Raw genomic sequence first — 25,484 nt, 5'->3', positions numbered from 1 at the left:
TTGTGCAAACAAGAACGGCAAAACAGCTTAACGCCCCTGTATGACCCGGACCCAATGGTGGTTATTGGTGTCAAGGGAAGCATGATCACAGCCAAGAACGATGTGAAAATCCGTACCAGGAACTACGCGGATTGGAAGCTGCTTAAGAACGGGTGTAGAGAATCGGTTCAGTGTGATGACTCCGACAATGAAGACGCATTTGAGCCGGACGCTGTAATACGCGAACCTCAGCATGGACAACAGCAGCCCAGAGCAAACGGCGACACAATCAAAGATGAACGTCTGCAGAGAGCGGAACATCCTCGATCAGACCGTGATAGTGACAGTGAGCAAAGACATGCAGCCCATGACAGGCCCAGGAGGAAAGTAACGTCTACAAAGGACACTAGATACAAAAACTTTGTCTGCGAATAACAGTATTTATTCGTTATTTTGTTGTACTTTGCACCACATAGACTAATGCACCCTTGAACTTTATCCGCAAATGGGGGAGACATGTGATGGCGTGGAAGGCCTGGACGCGTGGAGCGGCGGGAACATTATGTATTCACAATATATATTCTCACGTTTTGCACTATGTAGATTAGTTTTAAGCGGAACGCCGAACCGGCATTAACGGTAGCCCATGATTAAGCGTGTAATATGAATAAAGGACATTAAACTAACTCTCTAGAATTTACGAAATGCGAGTTAAGGCTATAATACCGAGAGTTGTTAACCGGATGTCACGCAATACATTACCAAGGTGCTCCATCAGAAAATTAATCTTACAAGGCATCAGTAGTCTAACTTCAAGCGAAACATATAAATGTAGTATCACTAATATAAGATTTAATAACGGGTACAAGGATGTCAAGTAAATTCGTCTCTATCTATGAAAACTAACAGTGCTCCATCGAAATAACATTCACTAAACACAACGAATGAATACATTTACTGACTTTTCGTTGAGCACTGTGTAAAATTACGTTTATACCTTTTTTATGAAAGTTTACTTACATTAGGCAGGCATGGCTACACTGTCACATGTTATTAACGCAATATTTGTACCAACGAATTAAGTGTATGTACGAATTCAGCGATTCGTTTGGTAAAGAATTGTCACGACGAGGGCTTGTTTGACAGCGCTTCCACAGCTCCGCTTGCCCATGGTGCATTCAAACGTTCTCTAGTTTCCTATTTAGTCCTTTTCACGCCCTCTCCGAGGACTGGAAAGTGTTCTGCCCACTAATTCAATACATAAGGAATTATTTTACTCAATAAAAGGAGAAATTCTAACCAGAGAAAGACGATTTTGGCACTCTAGCCCATTATTTATTACCTTCTCTTTTTTGTTATTCATTCGTCCATTATATTACATCATACAAAATTGACATATATCTGCTACAAAATCAACATATACAATGGCTGGAGCTCTTAGCAAGCTCTACTAAGCTTTTCTAAGAAGATCCCCATAGTAACTGTAACTTAAATATATATAGCAGATGGATATAATTTTAATGCAAATATACTAACTTTGGTTTTGCTTTTTTTAATAACTAACTACAATCTAGCTCGGAATTTACATGATTTAGCACAAACTCTTATTAATTTTTTAAATTGCGTATGTGATTTAAAAATTTTCAGGTCCTTAGGTAATTTGTTCCAAATGTGAGCCCCCCCCTCCCCCCCCCCCCCCCGTCCCCTAAAGTTTAATGAGAATTTCCCATAATTTGTTCTTTTATAATCAATATGTATGTTTGAGGCTGTTCTAGTATTGTAACTATGTAGCTTTTCATTTAATTTAAAATAATTCGTAAAATAACTTGGTAGTTTATCATTGAAGTATGAGTACATAAAAAGTTCCATTGGGGATATATGTAACTCATTTATATTGAGAATATTTAATGATAGGAATAGTGGCCTAGATTTATCTTTGTATTTTGCAAACTTCATGATTCTAACAATCTTTTTTGTATCATAAATATTGACTTGAGCCTGGTTGGATAGGTACTCGTCCAAATGATATTACAATATGTTAAATACGGGTAAACCATAGTGTCATATTTTGTCTGCAAAGTTTTTAGTGATTAGTAATGTCTTGCCTTTGCTATTATGCCTGTCATTTTTGATATTTTAGTTGCAACATGGTCAAGATGACACTTCCATGTGAGCTCGTCATCGATGTATAAACCCAGAAATTTTGTGTATTTTACTTGCTCAATTGCTTGGTCGTTTATTTTAATTGAAACATTTTGATTTAATTTCTTCCCTCTGGATTCAAAAATTATAAAATGCGTTTTTTAATATTTAAAGAAAGCTTATTAGCAGAAAGCCAGGTAGTCTCATGTACAGTATCTAAGTTTTTATGACTGAAAAATAGGTTTGTATCATCTGCAAATAGAATAATTGACAAGATCTCTAAGCACTTTCCAATATCATTCATATATATAAGAAAAAAGAGAGGTCCCAAAACGGACCCCTGAGGTACACCACACTTGATTGTTAAGCTTTCTGATTTTTGTGACTTATATTTAACTATCTGCTTTCTGTTTGATAGGTAATTTCTGAACCACGGACAATTCCTCTTATCCCATAATGTTCAAGTTTTTCAAGTAATATTTCATGGTTCACTGTGTCAAATGCCTTTGCAAGATCTAAAAATATTCCAATTGTGTATTCGCTGTTATCTATTGACTGTAATATCTTAGTTGTAAGCTCTATAGTGGGTAAGTTGGTTGAATGTTTTTTTGCAAAAACCATATTGACTCTGAAATAACATGTTGTGTTTGTCCAAATATTTAAGTACCCTTTTGTACATAATTTTTTATAGAATTTTACTAAAACATGGGAGGACAGAAATAAATTGGTCTATAATTTGAAAATTCCTCCTTACTATTTGCCTTATACACTGGAGTAACAAGTGCTGTTTTAGGTCATCAGGGATAACTCCAGTGAGAAGAGACTGATTATAAATGTATGTTAATGGTTTTACAATGGAATGTGATTTAGCCCCATTCTCAATAGCATTAAAAGCGCAAAGTAACGAAACCGTGTTGCCTTTGTAGCAATCGAAGTTTGTAGATTTTTTAAAGTGATACTGTTTATGTTTTTAGACGAAGAACATTTTTCAGACAATCCTGGCCAATTGGTTTCGGGACACTTGGCGTTTTTTACAAGTTTTGTTGTGAAATTACACAACTACCGATAGTTAAAGGTCCCAAAAAGAATCTTAGAAACTTATTCCTCCCCCCCCCCCCCCCCCCCCACCCTTAACCATGTTGAAGTTAATAGAATGTAAAAGATTTTCGACCCATGTCGGGGGGAGGGGAGTCTGACTCCTGTCGACTCTCAACATTGTTTAGGGGGGGGGGGGGGAAGGGGAAAAGAATTTCCATGTTTTTAAGTAAAAGAAGGCCAAGTGTCCCGATTTTGGCAGTCTACCCCAATATTTATTACCTTCATCTCTATAGTTGAAATGGAATGTGATTTAGCCCATTTATCAACAGCGTTAAAAGCGCAAAGTAACGAAACTGTTGCCTTTGTAGCAATCGAAGTTTGTAGATTTGTTTAAGTGATATTGTTTATGTAAAAATATTTAGGGGCCGTAGCCAGGATGAAACATAGTTAAAATTTAAAAAAGCGATCTCTGGCTAAATGATTAAAAAACTACGAGCTTTCGATTGCCCGAACTGCAGTCTTCGACGGGTAAACTGAGTGATGAGAAAGCGCTGTGTATCCCCAAAGGAACTTGTTGGAATGTCTTTTAAGTTGGTCGAACCAACCAAATCACGCAAGTCTTTCGTTTCTCTCCCTTACATCAAAGGAGTAGCTGAACCTTTGACACGTATCCTCAAAAAACACGATGTCACAGTTGTAAACAAACCATTTACCACACTACAACAACAGTTCCCACCTCCGAAATTTCGATCTTCCATGGAATCGCAGACCAACGTCGTGTATAAAATTCTCTGTACAAATTGTTCGTGGTGTTACATTGGGGAAACCAGCAGAGCTTTCAATACTCGAAAAAAAGAACATTTGAGGAATACCAAAGGTTCTAGAATTGCTTATCACGCCTAGTCCAACAACCATGTCATTGATTTTGAAAACGCGTCAATTATTGACAAAGGCACCTTCAGAACCAGAAAAACATTAGAAGCGTGGCATACCAAAGTGACACCTAACTCAGATAACAATTCTTGCCCGTTACGTGGACAATACAACATTCTTTTTAACAAACATTCATAACTATTTACATTTTTATTATTGCGCAATTCACATTTTTTGTTTAAAAATTTTTTCTCAGCGCTTTCTCATCACTCATTTTACCCGTCGAAGACTGCAGTTCGGGCAGTCGAAAGCTCGTAGTTTTTTAATCATTTTAGCCAGAGATCGCTTTTTTAAATTTTAACGATATTGTTTATGTTTTAGACGAAGAACGTTTTTCAGACACTGTCCGAGACAGGATCGCATGCACTATTTAGGCTAATTCAGCGCGCTTTACAGAAGAACAGTGGTCGCGAAAATACATTCCTAATGAAACGAAACAGCTTACAAGTGTCACGTCTCCCGAAAGCTCTGGCCAGGATTGTAGTTTGTTGTCGGTTCGAGCGGTTCTCGACCACCATCTGAACGCAACGCCAAACAACAAAAACAACAAAAATTTCACCTGGGACAACTGTGGAATTATTTACTGAAGCCAATAAAGGATTTAATTCCTACCTGAAGCAGCTTATGTCCGAGGGTATAAAAGTCTAGGAACCTGTGAAACCATCAACAAGAAATTGTGCGACAAAGTGCTAGCATAAGTGATCCTTGAGTTTTACACCAAATAGCCTCGTTCAATTCCAACTATTTTGGTAGAGGTCAATGCTTTGTCTCAATGAAACGGCAAGGAAGTTAAAAACAATAACTTTCTGCTTGCGGCATGAGCATTTTATCGATTGACCACGTGATTTTTGAATGGTCATGTGATCGCCAGACTGCGTGCGCGTCTATGTTCATTGACGGGTAGCAAACAAACAACCAAAATTTACATTTTCCGGACGGTTCTTACAGCGTTGCTGCGTTGAATACATACATACTTTATTAGCACTTCCCCAAAGAGGATTTTCAGAGGCAATAATATACTTTAAAAATTTGTCTGTATAGCGAACCAGCCGTGAACTGCTACTAAAAATAGTTCGCGGGAAAAAATACAGGGAAATGTATGGAAAGTTCAAAACACGACTGGACGCTTTCTGGCACAGCTACATCCCTCCAATTTTTTTCTTAAAATCCTTTTCCTAGTGCCAAAAGTTTCCAATTCATGAATTTTTCAGAAGCGATGTTTTATGAAAATTATTTGACATCGGATTTCCATACAAACACTGTTATTTCAAGCCTGTTTGCCTACTCGTCAAAATGGCGCCGAAAACCGTGATAAGGCCTATTATACAGTTCAGCTAAAAATTATATATTAAACTTAAAAGAAAAGGTCTAGTTGACTTAAATAAAGCAATGACTTAAATAGCGGAAGTGCTAAAGTTACTTAAGAGGCGAGACCTAAGGCCTGATCCAGACGCCGCTCCACTCATGTACCGAACCTAATTGATGAATTAAGTCCGGCAAAAGAGCGGCGTCTGAATCAGTTTGGTACGGCAGTTTTAATTTGGTGCGGCAAACATCGTTGAGTTCGACAGGGTCTGCCGCATTTTGCGACACTGGAGCGGCAGCTGATTCAGACGCCGCTCCTCTCATGTGCTGAACCTAATGCATAAAGTACCAATTGTTTGCCGGCGATTGTGATTGGCTCAAAGCTCCATACCGTGACAAGTCACACATGCAGTTTTAACCGTGAAGTAAGTACAAGCGTGACTGTCGCTTGATTCTCTTGAGACTCGTCTTTTGGCTTTCAATTCGCTAGGCTTTGTGATTTATTAAGAGAAAATTGCTTTGCCATAAATCTGTTTTACCTGCTGTTTCCATCCTGACTCGAAATGTAAAATTTAAAGCTAAACCTATCGGAAGAAGTCATTGAGTTTAGTTTCTCTTATTGTATTGTTATTTAGCGATAACTAAACCAGATCAGCCACATTAGATTAGATAATTGTTTTTCTTATCTTTTTTTTAATTCCTGTGCCAGATATTAAACGATTGAGAATCATATCTGTGGATTCCTCTCTGACCTTCTGTGAGCCTTTCTCGCCTGTTTTTGGTGGTCTTTTCATACTCCTTAATTTATTCATTATGATGTCACCACTTTTTTCGGCGGCTTTTTTTCCGAGTTTATCTCCAGCATGTGAAATACCAGACTCCAATGCTTTTTTTGCCATGGGTTTAGCAAATTTACTTAAAAAAAATTTTGTTGGTTTGAAAATATTAGCGGAGCTCCGCACGCCGGAGGCGTGCGTGCGGAGCCCCATAGCTAAGAGAATTTGGTAACCCGTGAATGCGAGAAATTTTGGTTTGGTTATGACGTCACTTTTGTCCATCCATACGACCGTACGCCCGTACGCAGCCACAGGAAAACTTAGGTGTGTGAAGCCGTGCTGCGACCCGCGTTTGTTTGGCGGGAAGTTGCATCGCCAACTGCTTTAATTAAGAAAACAAAAAGTTCTTTTAAGAGAACAAAATACAAAGTCAATTTATGTGACCGACAGCGGGAGAAACAGCAAGACGTCTAGCGGCGGGAGAAACAAATCGACTGGCAGAATCTTGAAGTGAAACCATTTTACTCCGATCCTTCGTGACGAAACTTGGATTTTTGCTCTTTACGTGAAACGTTTCGCTCACTTGATGTTGTAAAACAAACGAAAAAAGTTAGCTATAGAATAAATAGGACTTGTTATTGTCCGGAGAGGCGAGTATATTCATGTAATTTTGTTGACAAAACTTTGCTGGTTTGCTCTCTTGCAAGATCTTGATTTCTTGCCCCTGATTTCTTGCAGTGTTAACACGCCGTTTAATTTAAGCTGAAGCTCCTAAATACCGCTAACTTCAGAGGAGTCTTTTGAGATCATTTTTTTCGATCCATGTTGATTATTTCCCTGGGAGTTTTATTTTCTAATGGTGTGATTTTCCGCCTTTCCTTGCTTTAGAATTTGGGGTGATTTTCCGCCATTCCCAATTTCGCCGTTCCGCCGTTCCACCCTTCCTCCATTTAGTGTCACCGGCAGCCGAACATTTTTACTCCGATCTGGCGCGCCGAAACGTTGGATTTTTCCTCTTGAAGTGGAGCGTTTCGGTCACTTAACGTTGTAAAACAAACGAAAAAATCAGCAATGGAATAGAAGCACTGGTTATTCTCAGAAGAGGTGAGTATATTCGTGTGATTTTGTCGACAAAACTTTGCTGGTTTGCTGTTTTGCAAGATATTGATTTCTTGCAGTGTTGACACGCAGTTTATAAGCTTATAAACTATAAAATAAGTCACTGCTAACTCGAGAGTAGTCTTTTGAGGTAATTTTATTGGTCCATGTTCATTATTTCCCTTGGAGTTATATTGTAATCTCGTCCAATTTTGTCTTCCATCAGTGGGAAAAAGAGCAAGGCGACTAGCGGCGGAAACGCCACATCACGAAGAGCGGCCGAAGAGAAATCATTTTTATACTCTGTTCCGACACGACGAAACGTTGGATTTTTCCTCTTGAAGTGAAACGTTTCGCTCACTTAACGTTTTAAAACGAACGAAAAAATCAGCAATGGAACAAAAGGACTGTTTATTCTCCAAAGAGGCGAGTATATTTATATCTATTTATGTAACAGTATATTTTTGCTGACAAAACCTTGCCGTTTTGCAAGATATTGTTTTTCTTGCAGTGTTGACCATGCAACTCATTTAACTTATAGCTACTGCTAACTTTACAGCAGTCTTTTGAGCTCGTTTTTTCGGTCCATGTTTGTTATTTTCCTTGGCGTTTTATTTTCTAATCTCATCCCATTTTGCTTCATTTAAGAAATTTTATTCTCAGGTAAAATAGTCAGTCAAACAAACGTCTCGCTACACAGTGTCGTTGACAATAAACTTACAGTTTATATAAACTGACAAGTTTTTCTGGCATAAGCTTATATATTTCTAATTTTAGCATTTATTTGTGACAATCTTTACAGAAAACAAACACAAATACTTAAAATAATAGGGTATAACGGCAAAGATTTAGACGTGGGAGTATTTTTGACTGAGCTGAAGTTAAGTCTTTTTAAACAATGTTAAAAGCGAGTGTAAAACTAGTGTGATTTCATTTTCATCAAAACATGATTTCATTTTCATCAAAATCATGTCCCTTTGCTTCTTGTAGGTGACTGGTAATTAGCCCATTCTTTTCATTTTTCAACTTTTTCTCAGTGTGTGGAAGGGAGTGTCTTTTCAAGTAACTCAACTGAAGGGTCAAGTTCAAAAACACAGAGATTTTAAAACTCCAGATAGAAGTAAGGTCTTAAGTAACTCTTGCCAATAATATATTGGGTCTCGGTTTCGTCGCTTCTCGACGGTTGCTTGATTTCGCAAATCTAATTGGAGATGTTTTAAATTGTCTAGGTATATTTTAACTAGCTCCTCAGAAACCACAAAGGTAGTCTCTGTTGAAGAAAAGTCTGTAATTTTTTTCACTGTGTTCAGCTTTCCTTCATTGAAGGATTTTTTTTTGCGCTCTAGGCATTAAGTCATCAACTGGTTGTGCTGTTCCACCTAAAGAAGTAGCCGGAGATTCAAAAACACTTTAATTTGTACGCGTACCTTAATTTTTCTTTATCCGAGAAAGGGCGTGGAATTCTGTCCATTGTGGAGCCAGCCAACCATTTTTACATGAAGCGCATTGCTGCTCTTTCTTAACCTTGCAGGTGTCTTTGTGAAATTCCAGTTATAACTCTCCAACATCATAGTGATAGTCACAAATTTTAGAAAAATAATTATAGCCGGGGACATGTTTTTCTAAACTTTTGGATGCTTTCATGTAATCATGATTAGCCGGGTCCTGTTAACAAAAGAAGAAAAAAATATTTATTATGGCTGCTCCTTCCCCTCTGTTACAAATTCCCTTTAAAATGTAATCTGACAGAACAGGTGCATCGTCAGTGCGCAACGCTTTGTCATGAGCAACCGGCATAATGTTGTTGTGACTCCACCATATAAATTTCTTGTTTCCAACTCGTTGTAAAACCTAGCATTGTGCTTGAACAAATTAAGGGGTATAGAATGGTCCTTGAAAAATAATGGGTCTCGGCAAATTTTCGGCGGGTCTCGAAATCTCGGTGTCTCAAACTGGAGTCTCGGAATCTCGAGCTCGTAAAAAATAAAACGGGTCTCGGAATTCGAATCCTGCATTTTGAAATTTGAATCTCGGCAAACCAAGCGAAAATTAAGTCTGAATTAACCGTCCTAAATTGACAACAAGCAATAATCTTGAAAACGGCTCAACATTGCAATCGCTTCTGCAGCTTCTGTGAAACATGTAAGCTTGGATAAATTCTGCTCGCAAATTGCCGTACTATGCTTTTCGGCAGTGTTAGTAAAAAACATGTTTTGCATCACGACGTCTCGGGCTCGGATTTAGAAAAAGTAGTTAAGTCTCGGTCTCGGATTTTAAATGAAGGTCTCGGCGTCTCGGCGGGTCTCGGATTTTACCATTCTATACCCCTAAATTATAATTCAAAGCATTGCTGATCTTTTTTTCAATATGTGCTTGAGGGAGTGTGGTTTTTATCCTCCTCAGCCGACACTAGATTGCATTAATTTGTTGTCTTAATCCCATATATATGGGATTAGCATGGACACCAGATGATCGGCATGATATATTTGTAATGTAGTGATCATGGGTACATCTGCCATATAAATTCCACATATGACATAACTATAGTTATCATTCATATTATATCCATATAACTGTTATATACATTGTATCTCAAAATGAAAGATAATGTGGTTATTACATGGGGAATCAGTAAACCATGTTATTCCCACATTATTGATGTCTTTAATTTTGTGTCCATATAAACACCATACTTGGAGTAAGTTGAAAGTACGTGCTTGTTATAAAACCCATATTTTGATTTAATATACCCAGTGAATTTCCATATATGGGCCATATATGGCTCTCATTTTTCCCATATTATTACCATATCATTGGTTTGGTAAGGGCCTCTGGACATGCATTGCTCTCCATTCTTTATGTTTGTGATTTTCATAGTCAGCTAGTCACATGCAGTTATCTTCTAAATTCCTTTGTCTGTTTTTTCATGGAATCTTAGAACATATAAATTCCCATTTTATAGAATTGCCATAGATAATGGCATCTCCAACTGTAGAATAAGTCCTTTCAGCTTCCCCCTGGCCACTGTCTTTGTGTGCTCGATGAATCCTGATGAGGTAATTAGAGTTCCAAATTCTGGACAATTTGGCATCTCTGAACCTGACTTGACAACAGCATTATCTCAAAAAATTAGTAATTACTACATCATAAATACTGTCCATGCATGCAGTATTTATGATAAAGACCACATTAAAAAGTGTTCGTTATTGGATTTCATCTCCAAAAGAATTGAATTTTAAAAAGAATCTATTGATGTCTTGTTACAATCAAATTTGTATGATGTGAAATTTTTTTTCCAAAAAAGGAGGTTATATGGGGCTAGATCGATGTAAGTATTTGCATGAAGGAATATTAGAATGATTCCTTGGCAAATTATAAGCAAACAGCTATTTATATTATGTGGTTTACAACATAACACCACTGCATTCTCTAGAGTCATGCAGTGAATATCTGAGCCTTATCCTTTTAATTTTTAGTAAAGGATTTTTGAAAGTGAAATTTATTAGTTAATTATAAGTTCGCAAATGTAATAAAATTTTAATACTCCAGAAATGCTTGTATCAGCCATTTTAGAGGAGGTTTTAAAGTTAAAAAGGGCGATAGAGGGAGTGGGCAAGGTATTTTACAATGGCTTACAGGATGTCTCATGAGGGGGTGCCAGAAAAAAAATATTTAGAACATCATCAGGTGGGGGAGGGGGAGGGGGGTCTTTCAAAACATGAAAGGGAAAAAATAAAAATCATCATAGGCCCTCATCTGCATAAATTATGTACCCTCCCTCTGGATTGTTTTAGAATCTGCCACTGCCTTGGCACAAAAGCCACACACAGCGGGTGTAGCCTTTTCTGGTAGAGTTTAAGACCTGTAGTTTAAATTGTAACAAAAAAGAAATTGATGTAAGCTTTTTATTTACCATCACAGATCCATACCTGTAGATGTGATGAAAACACTGTACGCCTCAAGAATCACTTTGTTAATGGACACTCTTGTTGAAGCAGTTCATAAACTTGTAAATTATGCATTCTTGTGTGAACGTTTCTGTGCACTTTCCCAATCGATAGATCCAGTTGTGTATTAAATTTCTTACCTTTTTGAAAATGTTTATGATGGCAGAAGCCAAATAGAATGGGCATCTCATTATTACTCAGAAGAAAATTCACTGAGTAAAGATTTGATTAGTTGGCCAGGTAGGGCTATTGCTCTAGTATGGTGAGTACAACAGAGATTGGCTACAGGATGCCTGGGCCTAGCTGTGTTTATAAGCAACAGAGCGCTGTACTCAATCATTCTTATAGCTATTCAATTGAGAGGAGAGGAGGTGGCTGATATTCAGGCCATGTTTAATGCAACCAAACCCTGGCTTCTGTTGATAACTGTGATTAAAGATAAAACATCAAACTTCCTATCAGCAATCTCTTTTAATTAAAAGAAACTTTAAAACTTGGTAGTGAGTAATGAATTATGAAATATGTACAGGTATTAATTTTTACAGTGCAATCTCAGTTATTTGAAACTCCCAATTCTTTGAACAAATTAATAGTTGTTTTAAATTCTCTTGGATTGCTTCAGTCAGATTTTTACCTCCTATTTTTGGAACAAAATTATGTTTCCCTTTGAGGTTAAAAACAATTATTGGTATTCCACTGTAGTGATTTACATATCATTATAACAAATGTTATATCCCAAGTCAATTGTTTTCTTTTACTTACTTTTGATCACCCTATAATAACTGTTTATTTTTCATGGGTTTTGTAACGTCAGTAACCATGCAGTGCTACAGTTTTCTACACCTTATAAAATAGTCTGGTTTACCTTTTTCAGAAACAATTCAGGAAAAACACTAATATTATTTTCCTTTTCCATTCTGTCCACTGGGTTTATGCAAACTCTTCTTTATTTGTATAAGAACAGTTTAAACCACTGATTTTTTTGAAGAATGAAGTAATAAAATGCTTTCAATTTGCAATATTTCAAGCAAAGTATTAGTTGATCATCATTTTGTGAATTCAGAAGACGACTGTTATATGCACACTCAACTCTCTATACCTACATTCTCTTCTTCCTACCATTTTTTTTTTCTTGGAAAAACCAGAGGATGAAAAGTAAAGTAAGGAATATTTTTACAGAATGCTTATTAAATGATACATGGTAGCTGGTATCTTGCTGTGTAAAAATGAATGGGACTTCTCAGATGAGGTGCTATCCATAAGCTGGATTGAGTGATGAGGCTGCAGCAGTTTAGTGTTTAATGACTTCTTCAATTGGGATTTTGCTTTGAAGTACAACAAGGTCTGTACCTAAATTGAGAAACCAGAGAATAAAATCTGCGGTGTAAATTTTGTGGTGATGGAAACCGTTAAATTTTCTTCTCAGTATTACCTCAGTAAGGAAATGTGGTCCATGCAAGTTAAAGAAAAACTCTTCGATTTTGGCAGGATTCAAACCCACTACCCCAGGATTTTGATCACTGATTGACCAAATGTACTCACTAGGGCAATGCAAAATTTATTAAGTGGTTTCCTTCACACACAAAAATTTACACCCCAGAGATAATTCTCTGATTCCCCAGTTGCATCAGCACTGCACAGCACAAAATTTCATTATCCCTTAATTGTTGTGTTTTTTTTTTTTACTTTACTCCAAGTGAATTCTCATGTAGCAACGTGTAAAAAAAACTGCTGGGGATAACTGACCCCTTAACTGCATGATGGATTTTTTGGTAAAGATTTTGACAGGGACAGTTGAGGATTTAATTACCCAAGTGTTATTGTGCAGTTCCAGAAAAACTCCCCACCCACCCCACAGAAGGTCATCAGAAATTCCTAGGGGGAGGGGGGTCTTAAAAGTCAAAATTTTAGAAGCAAAGGATGAAGCTAAACTGGAATTTCCTAGGGGGAGCAGGGGTGCAAAACAAAAGACCTTCCGTGGGGGGAGTATGGATATTTTCTGGAACTGCACATTTGATTTTATGTCAAGCAATTTACTAACTTTAAAATCCAGCTACAGATGGCTAGGGACTGCAAAAACATTTTTTTTTTCTGTTGAATAAATTTATTGCATTCAACAATTACATCAAAAGAACGCACTCCTTACACAGATTGGAGTCAACCTTGATTGCCATGAATGAAAGGATCTTGGGACATGTATATGGCACCCCTTGCAGATTTTGCAGGGGCAGATGATATCATCACCAACTTGGCAAAGGAGAGAGAACCTAAGGATTGAGGTCAACAAATGCACTCTCTAATCCAGTTTTGATCATTACAAGTTTTCATATACAGCTATTTCAATTAACGTTGTCGGATCAAAATAAAAGAGCTAAAAGACAAGACCGCAATGTTTTGTGGGATTTTTATTTTTTATGAATAATTTCATCAAAATCATCCCTGCATGTGCAGGTCGTTGTACTGCTAATTACAACCTATTGTTTTCTCTAGGCATGACTGATTTTGATGAATTATTTATTCATAAAAATCCCACGTAAACTTTCGGTCTTGTCTTTTAGCTTTATGCTTTGAACCGACAACCTTAGTTGAAGTGACTGTATATAAAGTAGCAAAAGGCACAAGTGATTGTCATGTTGACTTTGCAATATCAAGAATAAGAGCCAGACAATTATGTACAAGTCAACGAAAACCCTGACCCCCCACCCCCCACCCCAGAACAAGGTGGGGATTACAAGGGAATAGTAGGGGATTTGATACAAAATCATGCCCAAGATGGTGGGGCATTGGAAGCGTTTAGTAGATTAATAGCTGCCCCGAGGGGGTGAGGATTTGTGAACAGACTGCAATGTCAAAGAATTTTTTAGATAAAACTAGTGAGCAGCACGTCTGCAAACTCTTACAGTTGTAAAACGACTTATTTTGTCCTACACGTTTCGTGTGACAAATGCACACTTCGTCAGGGAGTTTTACAATACAACATAAGTGACCTGTATATATACCTACATAAAAGACTAAAATAAATTTTTCATTACGTAAAACCGCACCTACACTAGACTCATGCATTACTGCTGTGGTTTCCCTGAACAAAACAGTATCACTATGCACTCTCAAAACAAAAGGATTAATGTGATTGACAGGAAGTTATGAAAGGTTCATGTTTTTCCTATCCCTTCCAAAACAAATGGGAAAATTATACTGCATTCTTAGATAAGTTGAGAGCAAGAAAGACATCTTGACTCTCTTAAATCAATATCAAAGGCATGGAACTGAGCACCTAATTTGAGTTTCTACATACAAAAACAAAAAAAAAAAAAAAAACTTCATGTGTACAAGAATATAGCTATCAACCTGGGAAAAACAAATTAAAAAAAATGAGCTTTTTAATCTAATTTATTGAATTAATCAACTACAGGTACAGTATTAGAAAATAGAAAAATGACCCAAAGCTAACTTGACTTGAAATATTTCTCCTGTATTCAAACATCTCCAATGTGCATCTCCCTCAAATAGAACCTGAACATCAAAAAAAAAAAAAGAAAAGATCACTCAATTTGAGTAGAAAACGATGAAATCTAAAATATTTTGTAAATCCCCATTAATGACTCGATTTTCAATTGGCCCGCAGTTTGAAACGATCTCTTAGTATTGTACATATTATGTTACCGACCACATCAATTCATATAACAACACTGGCCTACTATTGTTCGTATCAGCTTGCCATTTTAACATTATCTTGATTAAAGATCAAAGATTTTTTTAGAAAATTGCTCTTCCTTCAGAAAAAAAAAACACACATCCAACAGTACAAAGATGTGCATCCATACATAAAGATTTGAAGTTATCTTACCTCCTTGATTGACAGAACCGTCGGACCTTTCGCCTTCCACCGACACAGCAAAACCCCATCTACTTTTGACATTTATCAAACTAAAACTTTTCCTTCAGCCCAACAAATTTGCTGTAGAACGGAACATTTTTCACACAGTCACGCAGGAAAAATAACATGAGGCGTAGGAAAACTTCGATCGCTTCCAAACTAGAAAACTTCTTCTTCTTCTTCAACTTAGCAAAGAGCCAAAGACAACTAAATTCGCCCCTTCCGCCGCCATGTTTGACGCGCTGGGGCTCTGGGGACGAGACTGGGGCACAAGCGCAAAGATCACCTCCTCCTTACCGCGGTGAAAGGAAAATTAAGGAAAAAATGCCTTCTGTTACAACAAATCAGCATTAAATAATTTTGCCTTCTGTATGACATTATTATTGTTATTGTCGATGGGAAGTTTGCTTCATATGCACTAAAAATATATATAACTGCAGAAAGAATGAGAAACTAGGTAAGGTTACTACGCTCATACGAAAAGCAGATTTCTATAAATGCTATGAAAAAAATTGGAGCTCCGCTTTTAGGCTTGGCTAAATATATATATTATCGACAATTATACCGGTACCTTTGTGTTTATAAGTAAATCAACCTGGTTTTGCGTGATAAAATCTCGTAAATTCATATAGTTTCGTATATTATCTAGGTGATAAAATATTCTACAACGTCTTAAAGGGGAAGTATCATGGGGTTTTTGATATCTTTTGTTAAAAATGATGAAATAAGACCTTCAATCACCTGCCTGATAATTCTAGAATGACGAGAGGAACGAAATCAACTCAATTCTTGAAAAAAAAAACAACTCGTGATCTGCTCTAGCGCATTTTGGAAACAAAAATGCGAGAACTTGAAAACATTAGCCTAATATTTTTCAAGTTTCAATCCAAACCGGCCTACTCTGTCTCTGGCCAGAGGCACTAATCGACAGTTTTATTGCACTGGGGTGATAATTTTTAACAAACTTGGCAATTATTTCGTTGTTTCTGCTGACAGTCAAACATTTTTGGGTTTTGAAATGACAGCAAATTTTCGTGATACTTCCCCTTTAAGAATCAGTAAAAAAGATGTATCTGCGCCATTGAGATCGACAATTCTTCTTTTTCCATCTGTTATGTATATTCTTATTGTGCTTATAGTGTTCTTGTTAATTGGATTAATGTATGTCACTCTTCTCGGCTCAAGGGTAAAGCTATATGATGGTCGCAATACACTTGTGGAAAAAACTGTAAATAATATCAGATTCTTCACCATCAACTAAACGGCTATTGACCAAGTTACAATTAACGTTTAAAATATCTGTATCTTGACTGAGATTTGATACTGTCGGTCCCGTTTTTGTTTCAGTCACTATTTCCTTATCAAACCCAATCAAATCATAAAAAAATTACTGTGTGTTAAATATAGTTGATAATTCGGTTTTAATGTTATTGTCACTCTAAAAGTTGTGTCAACAAAAGATAGACTTATTGGATAATCATCATCTTTATTCACTTGTTTTATTACTATAGCCTCTTGGATATGTTCGTTCAGGTAGGTATAATTCCAAACACCTGCTGGAAATGCAATATTTGTAAATGTTTTACCTCCATCTTTGCTGTATGATATTAACTGATTTTTGTATCCAGCATTCACATGTGGGACTCATGTTGATAATTCCATTCAAACCGATCCCATATTCTTTGTTGTCGTCTAGACTGATATTTCTTGTGAATTCTGTTACAAAGTCACTTGGCTTATTATTACCCTTATTTTTGACAGAATAAGAACTCAGGACTAACTCTCTTTCCATATATAATCTGATAAGATTAAAATTTTAAAAGTAAATTATTTTCTGGTTCAGTTTTAATAAAAAAAACCATCCTTTATCTTCTCCACCCATATATTCGCAGATTTTTTTCCAGATACTGTCATGTTTATAGATAATTCCATCATTTTCAGGTAATGTTAATTTTGGAAGAAATTGATTATATCGCAATAATTGACAAAATTTATATATAATATAAGAATAACTTGAAAAATTATGACGGCCGTTTTTGTACATTTCAAATGGTTCCTGTGTAGCCATAAACATACTTTGCAGATTCTCTTCCATTTCATGTGTCATTTGTAATGTTGAATACCTGTTACATTATAAAGGATTTTAGTACTATGATCATAATAACTATTGAATTTTCTTTCTCTTTGTTGCCCTTGTTGCTTTTTTTAAATACCTTCTAATATCATTTTCAGTTAACTTTGATAAATCATTATTTTTCATTCCCTTTTAATCTCATGCTTGACAGCTTCAATAATATAATCTGGTATTTTTTCATTTTCCTTTCCTTGTACTTTATCTATCCAATTGCAAAATGTGATGACCGTTTATATTCATTGACCTTAATTATTTTTGGTTGGAGGATCGTTAATTTGTGCAATAACCTGTTTACCACATTTAGGGCAAACCATAACAGCTTGTTCTAAAATGGTAACCGGAAAGGACTTGCAATCGTAACAGTGATTTTCATCATTAATCATGTATTTATCTACACATACGTAGTCATTATTAATAGTCGAACGTATGGTATGATATACAATATTTTCATTATTTATATTAGGATTAAATTTTTTGTTCCCTAAGACATCCAGACCTAAACTTACCTTTTTGTTCGTTTATCATAATTTAAGTATTTGTTTAATAAAAATGCACAGTTTTTAAAGTAATTAATTTTTTTACAGAAATATTATTAATTTCTCTTTGTATTGATTTCATCTTTTGCTCTAAATCCTTTTATTGTATGATATCTGATGGTCCTAAAGAACTATAGCTTATTTTGCAGTTCTCAACTTCTTCATTAATATGAGAGATGTATTAAGACCCACAACTTCTAGGGGGAAAAAGTTGAGACGTTAAGGGGGTGGTCAACCATATCACATATAAAATTCGTAGAAATCTGTCAAATATTTAAAAAGTTATGGAATTATGTGCCAATTGGCACTCTTGGGGGTCAAAATGCTAGGCAGTGCTGTAAACAAACAGTAACATAAATAACAAAAAGTTGTAGTTGTTATGAACCAGACCATCTTAGGCTGGTGGAAAGAGCAAACGAAAACGGGGAGAGAAATTTGACAGTCTGACTACTTATTTGGCCAGGATTAATTCTTCATGACCTACAATGACTTTACCACTTTCTGTGATGTAATAGTGTCCAAGCAAATAATTTCAATCAATTATGTGACTTCGAGCCACTAAACTTGGAACATGAATTACACGGCAGGTCTATTCCGGGGGTGAGGGGTGGGGGGTGAGGGGTGGGGGGTGAGGGGTGAGGGGTAAGGGGTGAGGGGTGGGGGGTGGGGGGTGAGGGGTGGGGGTGGGGGGTGAGTTTAACTGGGATGAGTTTAAATGTCCCTTGACAGAAGTTCAGTCGGTTTCCCCATTAAACCTGTGATAAGGCCCAATTTTAGCAGTGCTCTTATTTATTTTTACGCGGTCGCTCGCTAAATTTTTGCAGGAATGGTTTTTAAAATACCAAGACTGAGATCCTGATCACAGGTTTATAGTTCTGAGATACTACGTCTGCCAACAACCGCGTCTCAATTCATACTAAAGCGCGATAAGAGGCGCCTCATTTTTCAGGCTACCGATAAACTAACCAATGGAATAATGAACTTTGACAGGCTGTTGACAACATTATCACAAGATGTTGATTTCATGCAAATGATCACAAAACACGTCCTTAAGTTGACTTGAAAGTTGACCTGGCTGAACAAAAGCAAAACACTATTATTAAGGATATTGTGTTTTATTTGTGAAATTTTGGCGTAAATAATGGATTAAGCTTTATAATACTTCAGAAGTATGTTTACTGGGGCATTTTGTTTCTTAAACTCGCCGCGATACGTAACCGGATCCTAATAAATTATTTTCATTATTTTTCACTCTGACGCCATTGAAAAGTTTCACGGCGAGGTTTACATTTCACGGCGTGAAATATTTCACTCCTTTATAATTTTACTTTCACGGCGTGACCGGGCGGCGTGAATTTATTTCCCAGTCTTCAGATTCACTCCCAGAGTGAAAACGTTTCGGAATAGCGTGAACACGGCGTGAAATTTCCACCTCACAGTGTGAAGTTTCAAATACACGCGCCGTGACCGTGAAAAAAATTCACTATTTGGAGTGAAATCCATAAGCCCTCTTTTCGCGTGGAGGGTCACATATGGAGACAGTATGACAAAGGGAAAGGGGTTTCTGGGCTGCTATGGAACCCATTTTGTTTTAGCACCTAAGATAGTGTGTGAATTAAATCACTGATTAAATTCAAATAAATTAGCAATAATGTAAAAATTATAGTTCTCAGGAAACTTATCAGTGTCACATGTACCACGTTACAATACACTCCATTAGTGAATGTCGGGTATTAGATGCGTCTCAGATCTCAGTAAAATAGGGGAAAGAAACTACAGACTTGAATCTTGAATTGTTATAGTCTGAAATGTCAGCTGTCTCCTCCCCATAACCCCCTGTGGGTTAGGGAGAAGAGACGGCTGACATTTCAGACTAGAATTCATTTCGAACAATTGGCTCACCCCTCACCCCCCACCCCTCACCCCTCACCCCCCACCCCCCACCCCCACCCCTCACCCCTCACCCCTCACCCCTCACCCCTCACCCCTCACCCCCCACCCCCTACCCCTCACCCCTCACCCCCCACCCCTCACCCCCCACCCCTCACCCCCGGAATAGACCTGCCGTGAATTACAAAAGATTAAGAATTTTGAGGCAACTGAACTAAGTACATCTTGAGGCTATAAAAAAAATTATAGCTGCTATGGAAGGCAAATTACTCAATTCATCATTGAAGTTTTTCTCACACAATGCTACAACATTGACTGCTGCATGTATACATTTTTTTGTGCTTTGCATAAATCAAATACCTAAACACAAAAAATAACACACAAATGTATGGTAGATAAATAAGCAGTGATAGGCTCTCAAAATTGAATTACCCAGAAACTGGAATAGCTATTAACAAAACATTTTCTAATGCAAAAAGTTATGGTTGTCGATCAAGTAATGGAAAGAAATCACCTTGAAAGCACTTACTCTGCTAAAATTTTGAAGTATTCAATAAATATAAGAACCACTTGCATCCACACTGACATATTATATTTAAAACCACAAAATAATTGCGAATTTGTTGATCACAACAAACCTATCTGTGATTATTAACAAAGACAGTGATCACCAAAAAGGTCTTCTCGTGAAAATAATTATTCAAACAAACAACAAATTTGCTTTACACAGCAAAAGACTTTCAATTTCCTTAAGTGGGTGCAAACTCACATCATATCTGTTTTTGAATATATTATAAGTTTTTTAGGTTTTGTTTTGAAATTTCATTCCCTCAGTTAATAATCATCTGATTATGTTATCCCTATGTCTTCAAAGGAAATCCAAAACAAAGCAGTATAATTGCATCTCAGAGGAAATGTCAAAATTAAGGCAAGCTGTCCAGTAAATTTGTTCGCATGGTTTGAACTTTTGGGAATAATTTCTCGAGACAATTTGCTTTATGGGTTGGCTGCAGCACATATACTTTTATTCACACGTGAAGGTTTTTTTTCCCCCAGGTAAAGGAAATTAACACGGAACCCACCTAATTCTTCATAACCTATGCCCATCTCCAACAGCATTTCATCTTGTAAACTATAATACATTGTATCTTAATGCAAAGACTTTACCTCTTTCTGTGATGTCCTGCTAAAAGTGACCAAGGTGTTCAGCAAAAATAAAAATAATTTCAATCAATGTGGCTTTGAACCACTGAACATGGAGCATGAATTACAAAAGATTAAGAATGTTGAGGCCACTCAACTACATGTAAGTTCATCTTGAGGCTATAAAAAAATTATAGCTGCTATGGAAGGCAAATTACTCAATTCAACATTGAAGTTTATTCCCACAATGCTACACCATTGACTACTGCATGTATACATTTTGTGTGCTTTGCATAAATCAAATACCTAAAAAAAATCTATGGTTGCCACCAAGTAATGGCAAGAAAATCACCTTGAAAGCACTTACTCTGCTAACATTTTTGAGCATTTATAAAGAACCAGTCTTGCATCCACACTGGCATTAATAATTATTATTGTATTTAAAACCACAAATGCCAATTTGTTGATCACAACAAACCTATCTATGATTATTAACAAAGACAGTGATCAACAAAAAGTTCTTCCAGTGTAAAATATTAGTCTTGAAAAACAAACAAATTTGGTTTACATAACAAAAGACTTTCACTATTCTTAAGTGAGTGGAAACTCACCTCTTTTTTTTTTTTTTTAATCTGCACAAGTCATACATGTTATGGCTCACATGTTTGATAAAACTGATCATTTGATCTCAAATAGTGGGCTTTGTCATTCAAAATACAGATATTATCCTATTTCAGCTCAACTGATCAATCAAACAATTTTCAAAAAGCAAAGCAAAATTTAAAAAATATGTTTATTATCCTGTAGCATCTTCCATGGTCTTAACAGATCCTAACTTAAGTAGTTACTGTAGTGTACATTCAATTAAGTCTGCAGTCCAGTTTCAACTTTTGAGTGGAAATTAGGTTTTGTTTTGAAATTCAAGAGAATCCAAACACAAAACAGTCTCTCATCGCTTTTAAGACCTCGGCATGTCCTCATCTTATTTGGAGATTATTATTTAATTTAAGATTGGAGTGTGGGCCATACATTTAGGGATGCTAGTATTGTGATTAATCTTTAAATGTATCATGGGATACATTAAATCAGTCTAGCTGTGATGGTTGAAGTATCTTATAAAGGCTAAATGCGATCTTTGGAATCAAATGCTGCCAGTTTATGAAATAAATTATTTCATTCCCTTGCTTAAAATGCGTTATCATCATCATGTTATCCCTATGTTTTCAAAGGAAATTCCAAACAAAGCAGTATCCGTATCTCAGAGGAAATGTCAAAAGACATGCTGTCCAATAAATTTGTTCACATACATCTGCATGTAGTTTGAACTTTGCAAAGAATTTCTGGAGACAACTTGCTTTATGGGTTACTTGCAACTGGGAGATAAAGTTTTATTCACACATGAATGTTTTTTTTTTTTTTTTTTTTCACAGATAAGGGAATTTGGCACCGACACATGTCTAGGGGGAAGGGAGATTGGGAAAGGTTAGAATGGGTGGTTCCAGCCTAGTCCTTTAATACGGTAGTGAAGTATAAACATCATCACATCCCAAAACCTCCTTACAGAGGCTCAGGTAGTGTGTTCTCTTCGGTAGTTTGACAAGATTTACGCTGACATTCTTGACATAAATGAAACCAATAAATTTTGGAAAAATATCTGGCGGTAAATAATAATAACCTTAAAAATTCCTCATCCCTCCTGGAGGTTTATATTTTGGGGGCATAATGCAGCAAAGTGCTATGGGGCTACGCGCGCGCGAAGCTCCACTACAAATTGTCGCTTAATCTTGTTATTTCCAATAAAAATTTGTATTAATAATAATAATAATAATAATAATAATAATAATAAATAAATAAATAAATAAATAAATAACTGACTTAATAACTTGTAATAAGAATGACAGGTACCACCGTACAAGGCTAAAAGAATGAACTTTCATAGTGTAATAGTATGACACCCGAAAAGGTTTGATTATAGTTTGTTTTATATACTCTTTTTAGTTTAAATATTTTAGACGTTAATCATCATTTAATGGTCACGTGACCAAAATGTTCCACACTTTAGAGCAAGAATCAGTTAAGGTCATCAGGTTTTATCTGACTGCCAAGTTTGACATTTCTTTGTTCAATCTACGAAATGTTATAGTTGTTTTCTGATTTTTTGCAAATTAGGGTTTTGGCCATGTCTTAATATGCCTTTATATATATTTTTAATATGCCTTTATAATATATATATTTAACCAAGCCTAAAAGCGGAGCTCCAATTTTTTCATAGCATTTATAGAAATCTTCTTAGCGTATGAACGTAATAACTTTACCAGTTCCTCATCCTTTCTGCAGTTATATATCTGAGCACATTTTGAGACTTCCTAGGCTGAAGGAATATGCTAGTCATTAACAGTATTTCAGTTACGGTTCATCACAAGAAAGTAAGGTCAGAAAATACTATGCAAGAGAAAAGAGCTAGGGGCTTTTCTTTGGAACTAGACATGACATTGACATCTGGGGGAAATGAAACACGACCTGTGTTTCGACTAAACAAATGTGACATTTGATGTAAAGTATATGAAATGATTCATATATGAACTGCAAATGTAGATGAAAGTGAGAAGTGATCATCGCAGTGAATTGTCCAATTTACGCAATTGGAAATTAGAAGCCTGAAAAAAATCAGGCTTCAACGAGATTCGAACCCGTGACCTCCGCGTTGCCGGTGCGATGCTCTACCAACTGACACATGGCTTCATAGCTCAGTTGTGAGGTTTCCCTCACTAGATTTAATGATGTCCTCAGGAAAACTTTGCTTGAGGAAGCCAAATGAATTTCTTCTGAGCTCAGAGCGCGCCGAATTCAAAGCGCAATCGTTGTGCGCTTTATAGACATTTGAAGGAGAAAGGGACTGACTGTGCCATATACAGGCACGATGGGGGGGGGGGGGGGGGGATTTTGTTTCACGAACGTCTACTCATGTCCCTTGTAATCCATTTACTTATTGATATAAAATTCAATGGAAAACGCGTAAAAAAAAAAAGAAAGAAAAGAAATGAATATCTTAAGAAAAGTTAACAAAAACTTTAATTTCTGTAGCCGCCTTCTGGAAAATTAGCTCAGATATATCTTAAGTGCATATGCAGCACACTGCCCATCATCAATAACAATAACAATGTGATACAGATTTTGATTTTTTTTACTGCCGATTTGTTGTAACAGAGGGCAAGTTTTCTTAATTTTCCTTGCCACGAGGGCAAAATTACTTACTCCTGATTGATCGAGAGACGAAAATACTCGCTTCAGATTGGCTGAGCACGCCAGTTCGACATTTCATTAGTTTCTTCATTTTGAAGTTCTTTCAAGTTCTTTCGAGTTGGACTGTTTAAGCCGAGTTGTTTGTACCACAAATGCATGGAAATCAAGTGCTGCAGCTAGAAAGAACACTCCTAAACGTTAAGTTTTCGTGTCTCTTACAAGAAACAGCAAAAGATTATTTTTTTCAATTTAGCTAAAAACTTGGATCGAATTGACATTTGTTTAGCTGAAAAACTGAAAATCAGTCATGGCGACCAAGTGCTTTCACCTCGCTACTTCTTCTTTCAACGAATGATAAACGAGCATAACAGTGTCCTTTTGATGGGAGGAAGGAGCAGATCAAATTCAGTGGAAGAAAGTTCCTTCTTTAGATCCACCGTTTTCTATTTTTATCGATCTATTTTTGCGGATTTCAAAGCGGTAGGAAGCTGCCTGACATTAAGTTTTATCCTTGTTAGTTTACTCCTGAATTAAACTTATATTCTGTCGTCATTACATGTGTAAAATTTACAACTCAGGCAATAAATCTAAATAAACGTCAAGAAAAGGAGAACACGGGGAAATCACTCTTGGTTGTTTGGCTTACAACTGAATGAGAAAATGTTCAAAAATTAGTTTCTTCGCGAATACTTGTCCTATCGAAACTATTGAAGTATATTTGTAAAGCTTGAAACACGTAAAATAAGGGAAAATTATTGTTTGTTGCTCAGAAACACATTACAATAGTAAACGGCTAGCACGTTGCCTAAATTGGTAGCAGTTGCGTTCAAGTTAACAGTAAACATTTGTCGGTAAAGCTTTAAACACGTAACATAAAGATAAATTATCGATTGTTGCCTGGAAGCATTTTCGTTTACAAATGATTTGTGTTAGCTCCCGGGGAAAAATGTTTGGAAAACCAAAACAGTGTCAATTCTGCTCCTTTAGTGATAATTCTAGTCTCTGCATAAACGTTAAGAAAAGGAGAATACAGAAAAATACTCTCTGGTGCTTGGTAGAATTATTTCAGAGCCATGAAACTTGTATGTGTTTACAAACACATGAGAGCCGTGCGGTGCGAATGAAAGAAAAAACAAAACAAAACAAAACCGGCAGAACGGCCACGAAACAAAATGTTCAAAAATAAATTTCTACACGAATATCGATGGTATAGAGAATTTAACAAACGATTAAGGTATCTGTGTAAAGCTTGAAACACATAACATAAAGAAAAATTATCGAGTTTTTCCTGGAAGAAAACATTTTCGTTTACGAATGATCTGTTTAAACGACCGTCGAAATCGCGTAAACTGGTAAACATGATATTTTTTGCGAGGGCAAGTTAGTAGCTCCCGGGGGAAAATGTTTGGAAATTCAAACCACTTGTTCAGTCTTCACGGTAGT

At 36.4% G+C, this 25,484-nt stretch overlaps 1 protein-coding gene and 2 long non-coding RNA genes across 5 annotated transcripts in view; 1 reads left to right on the top strand and 2 right to left on the bottom strand.

Moving 5' to 3' along the window:
• LOC146489114 (GDP-fucose protein O-fucosyltransferase 4-like) overlaps positions 1-4,903 on the bottom strand; it is a 50,373-nt gene extending 45,470 nt beyond the window's left edge. For both annotated transcript variants that reach the window (XR_014863880.1, XM_085106079.1), the window contains exon 1: positions 4,705-4,903. The gene's annotated coding sequence lies outside the window, so the exon portion shown is untranslated. The remainder of the gene's footprint in view (positions 1-4,704) is intronic.
• Positions 4,904-6,338: 1,435 nt separating this feature from the next.
• Positions 6,339-12,239, top strand: LOC146489113 (uncharacterized). Of its 2 annotated transcripts, XR_014863950.1 has the most exons (3): positions 6,357-7,277; positions 7,498-7,697; positions 11,193-12,239. It is a non-coding gene; the product is annotated as an uncharacterized LOC146489113 (long non-coding RNA). The 2 variants fall into 2 exon arrangements; XR_014863948.1 differs by having other exon boundaries at positions 6,339-7,277; positions 7,498-12,239.
• Positions 12,240-14,590: 2,351 nt separating this feature from the next.
• On the bottom strand, positions 14,591-15,644 carry LOC146489112 (uncharacterized). Its single transcript, XR_014863984.1, has 2 exons — positions 15,066-15,644; positions 14,591-14,731 (listed from the first exon to the last, which is right to left on the bottom strand). It is a non-coding gene; the product is annotated as an uncharacterized LOC146489112 (long non-coding RNA).
• Positions 15,645-25,484: the final 9,840 nt, after the last annotated feature.

This window comes from Pavona decussata, unplaced genomic scaffold, assembly GCF_977016875.1.
Source record: "Pavona decussata unplaced genomic scaffold, jaPavDecu1.1 SCAFFOLD_6, whole genome shotgun sequence".
Taxonomy (NCBI): Eukaryota; Metazoa; Cnidaria; class Anthozoa; order Scleractinia; family Agariciidae; genus Pavona; species Pavona decussata.
This window is presented reverse-complemented; position numbering and strand designations above follow the sequence as displayed.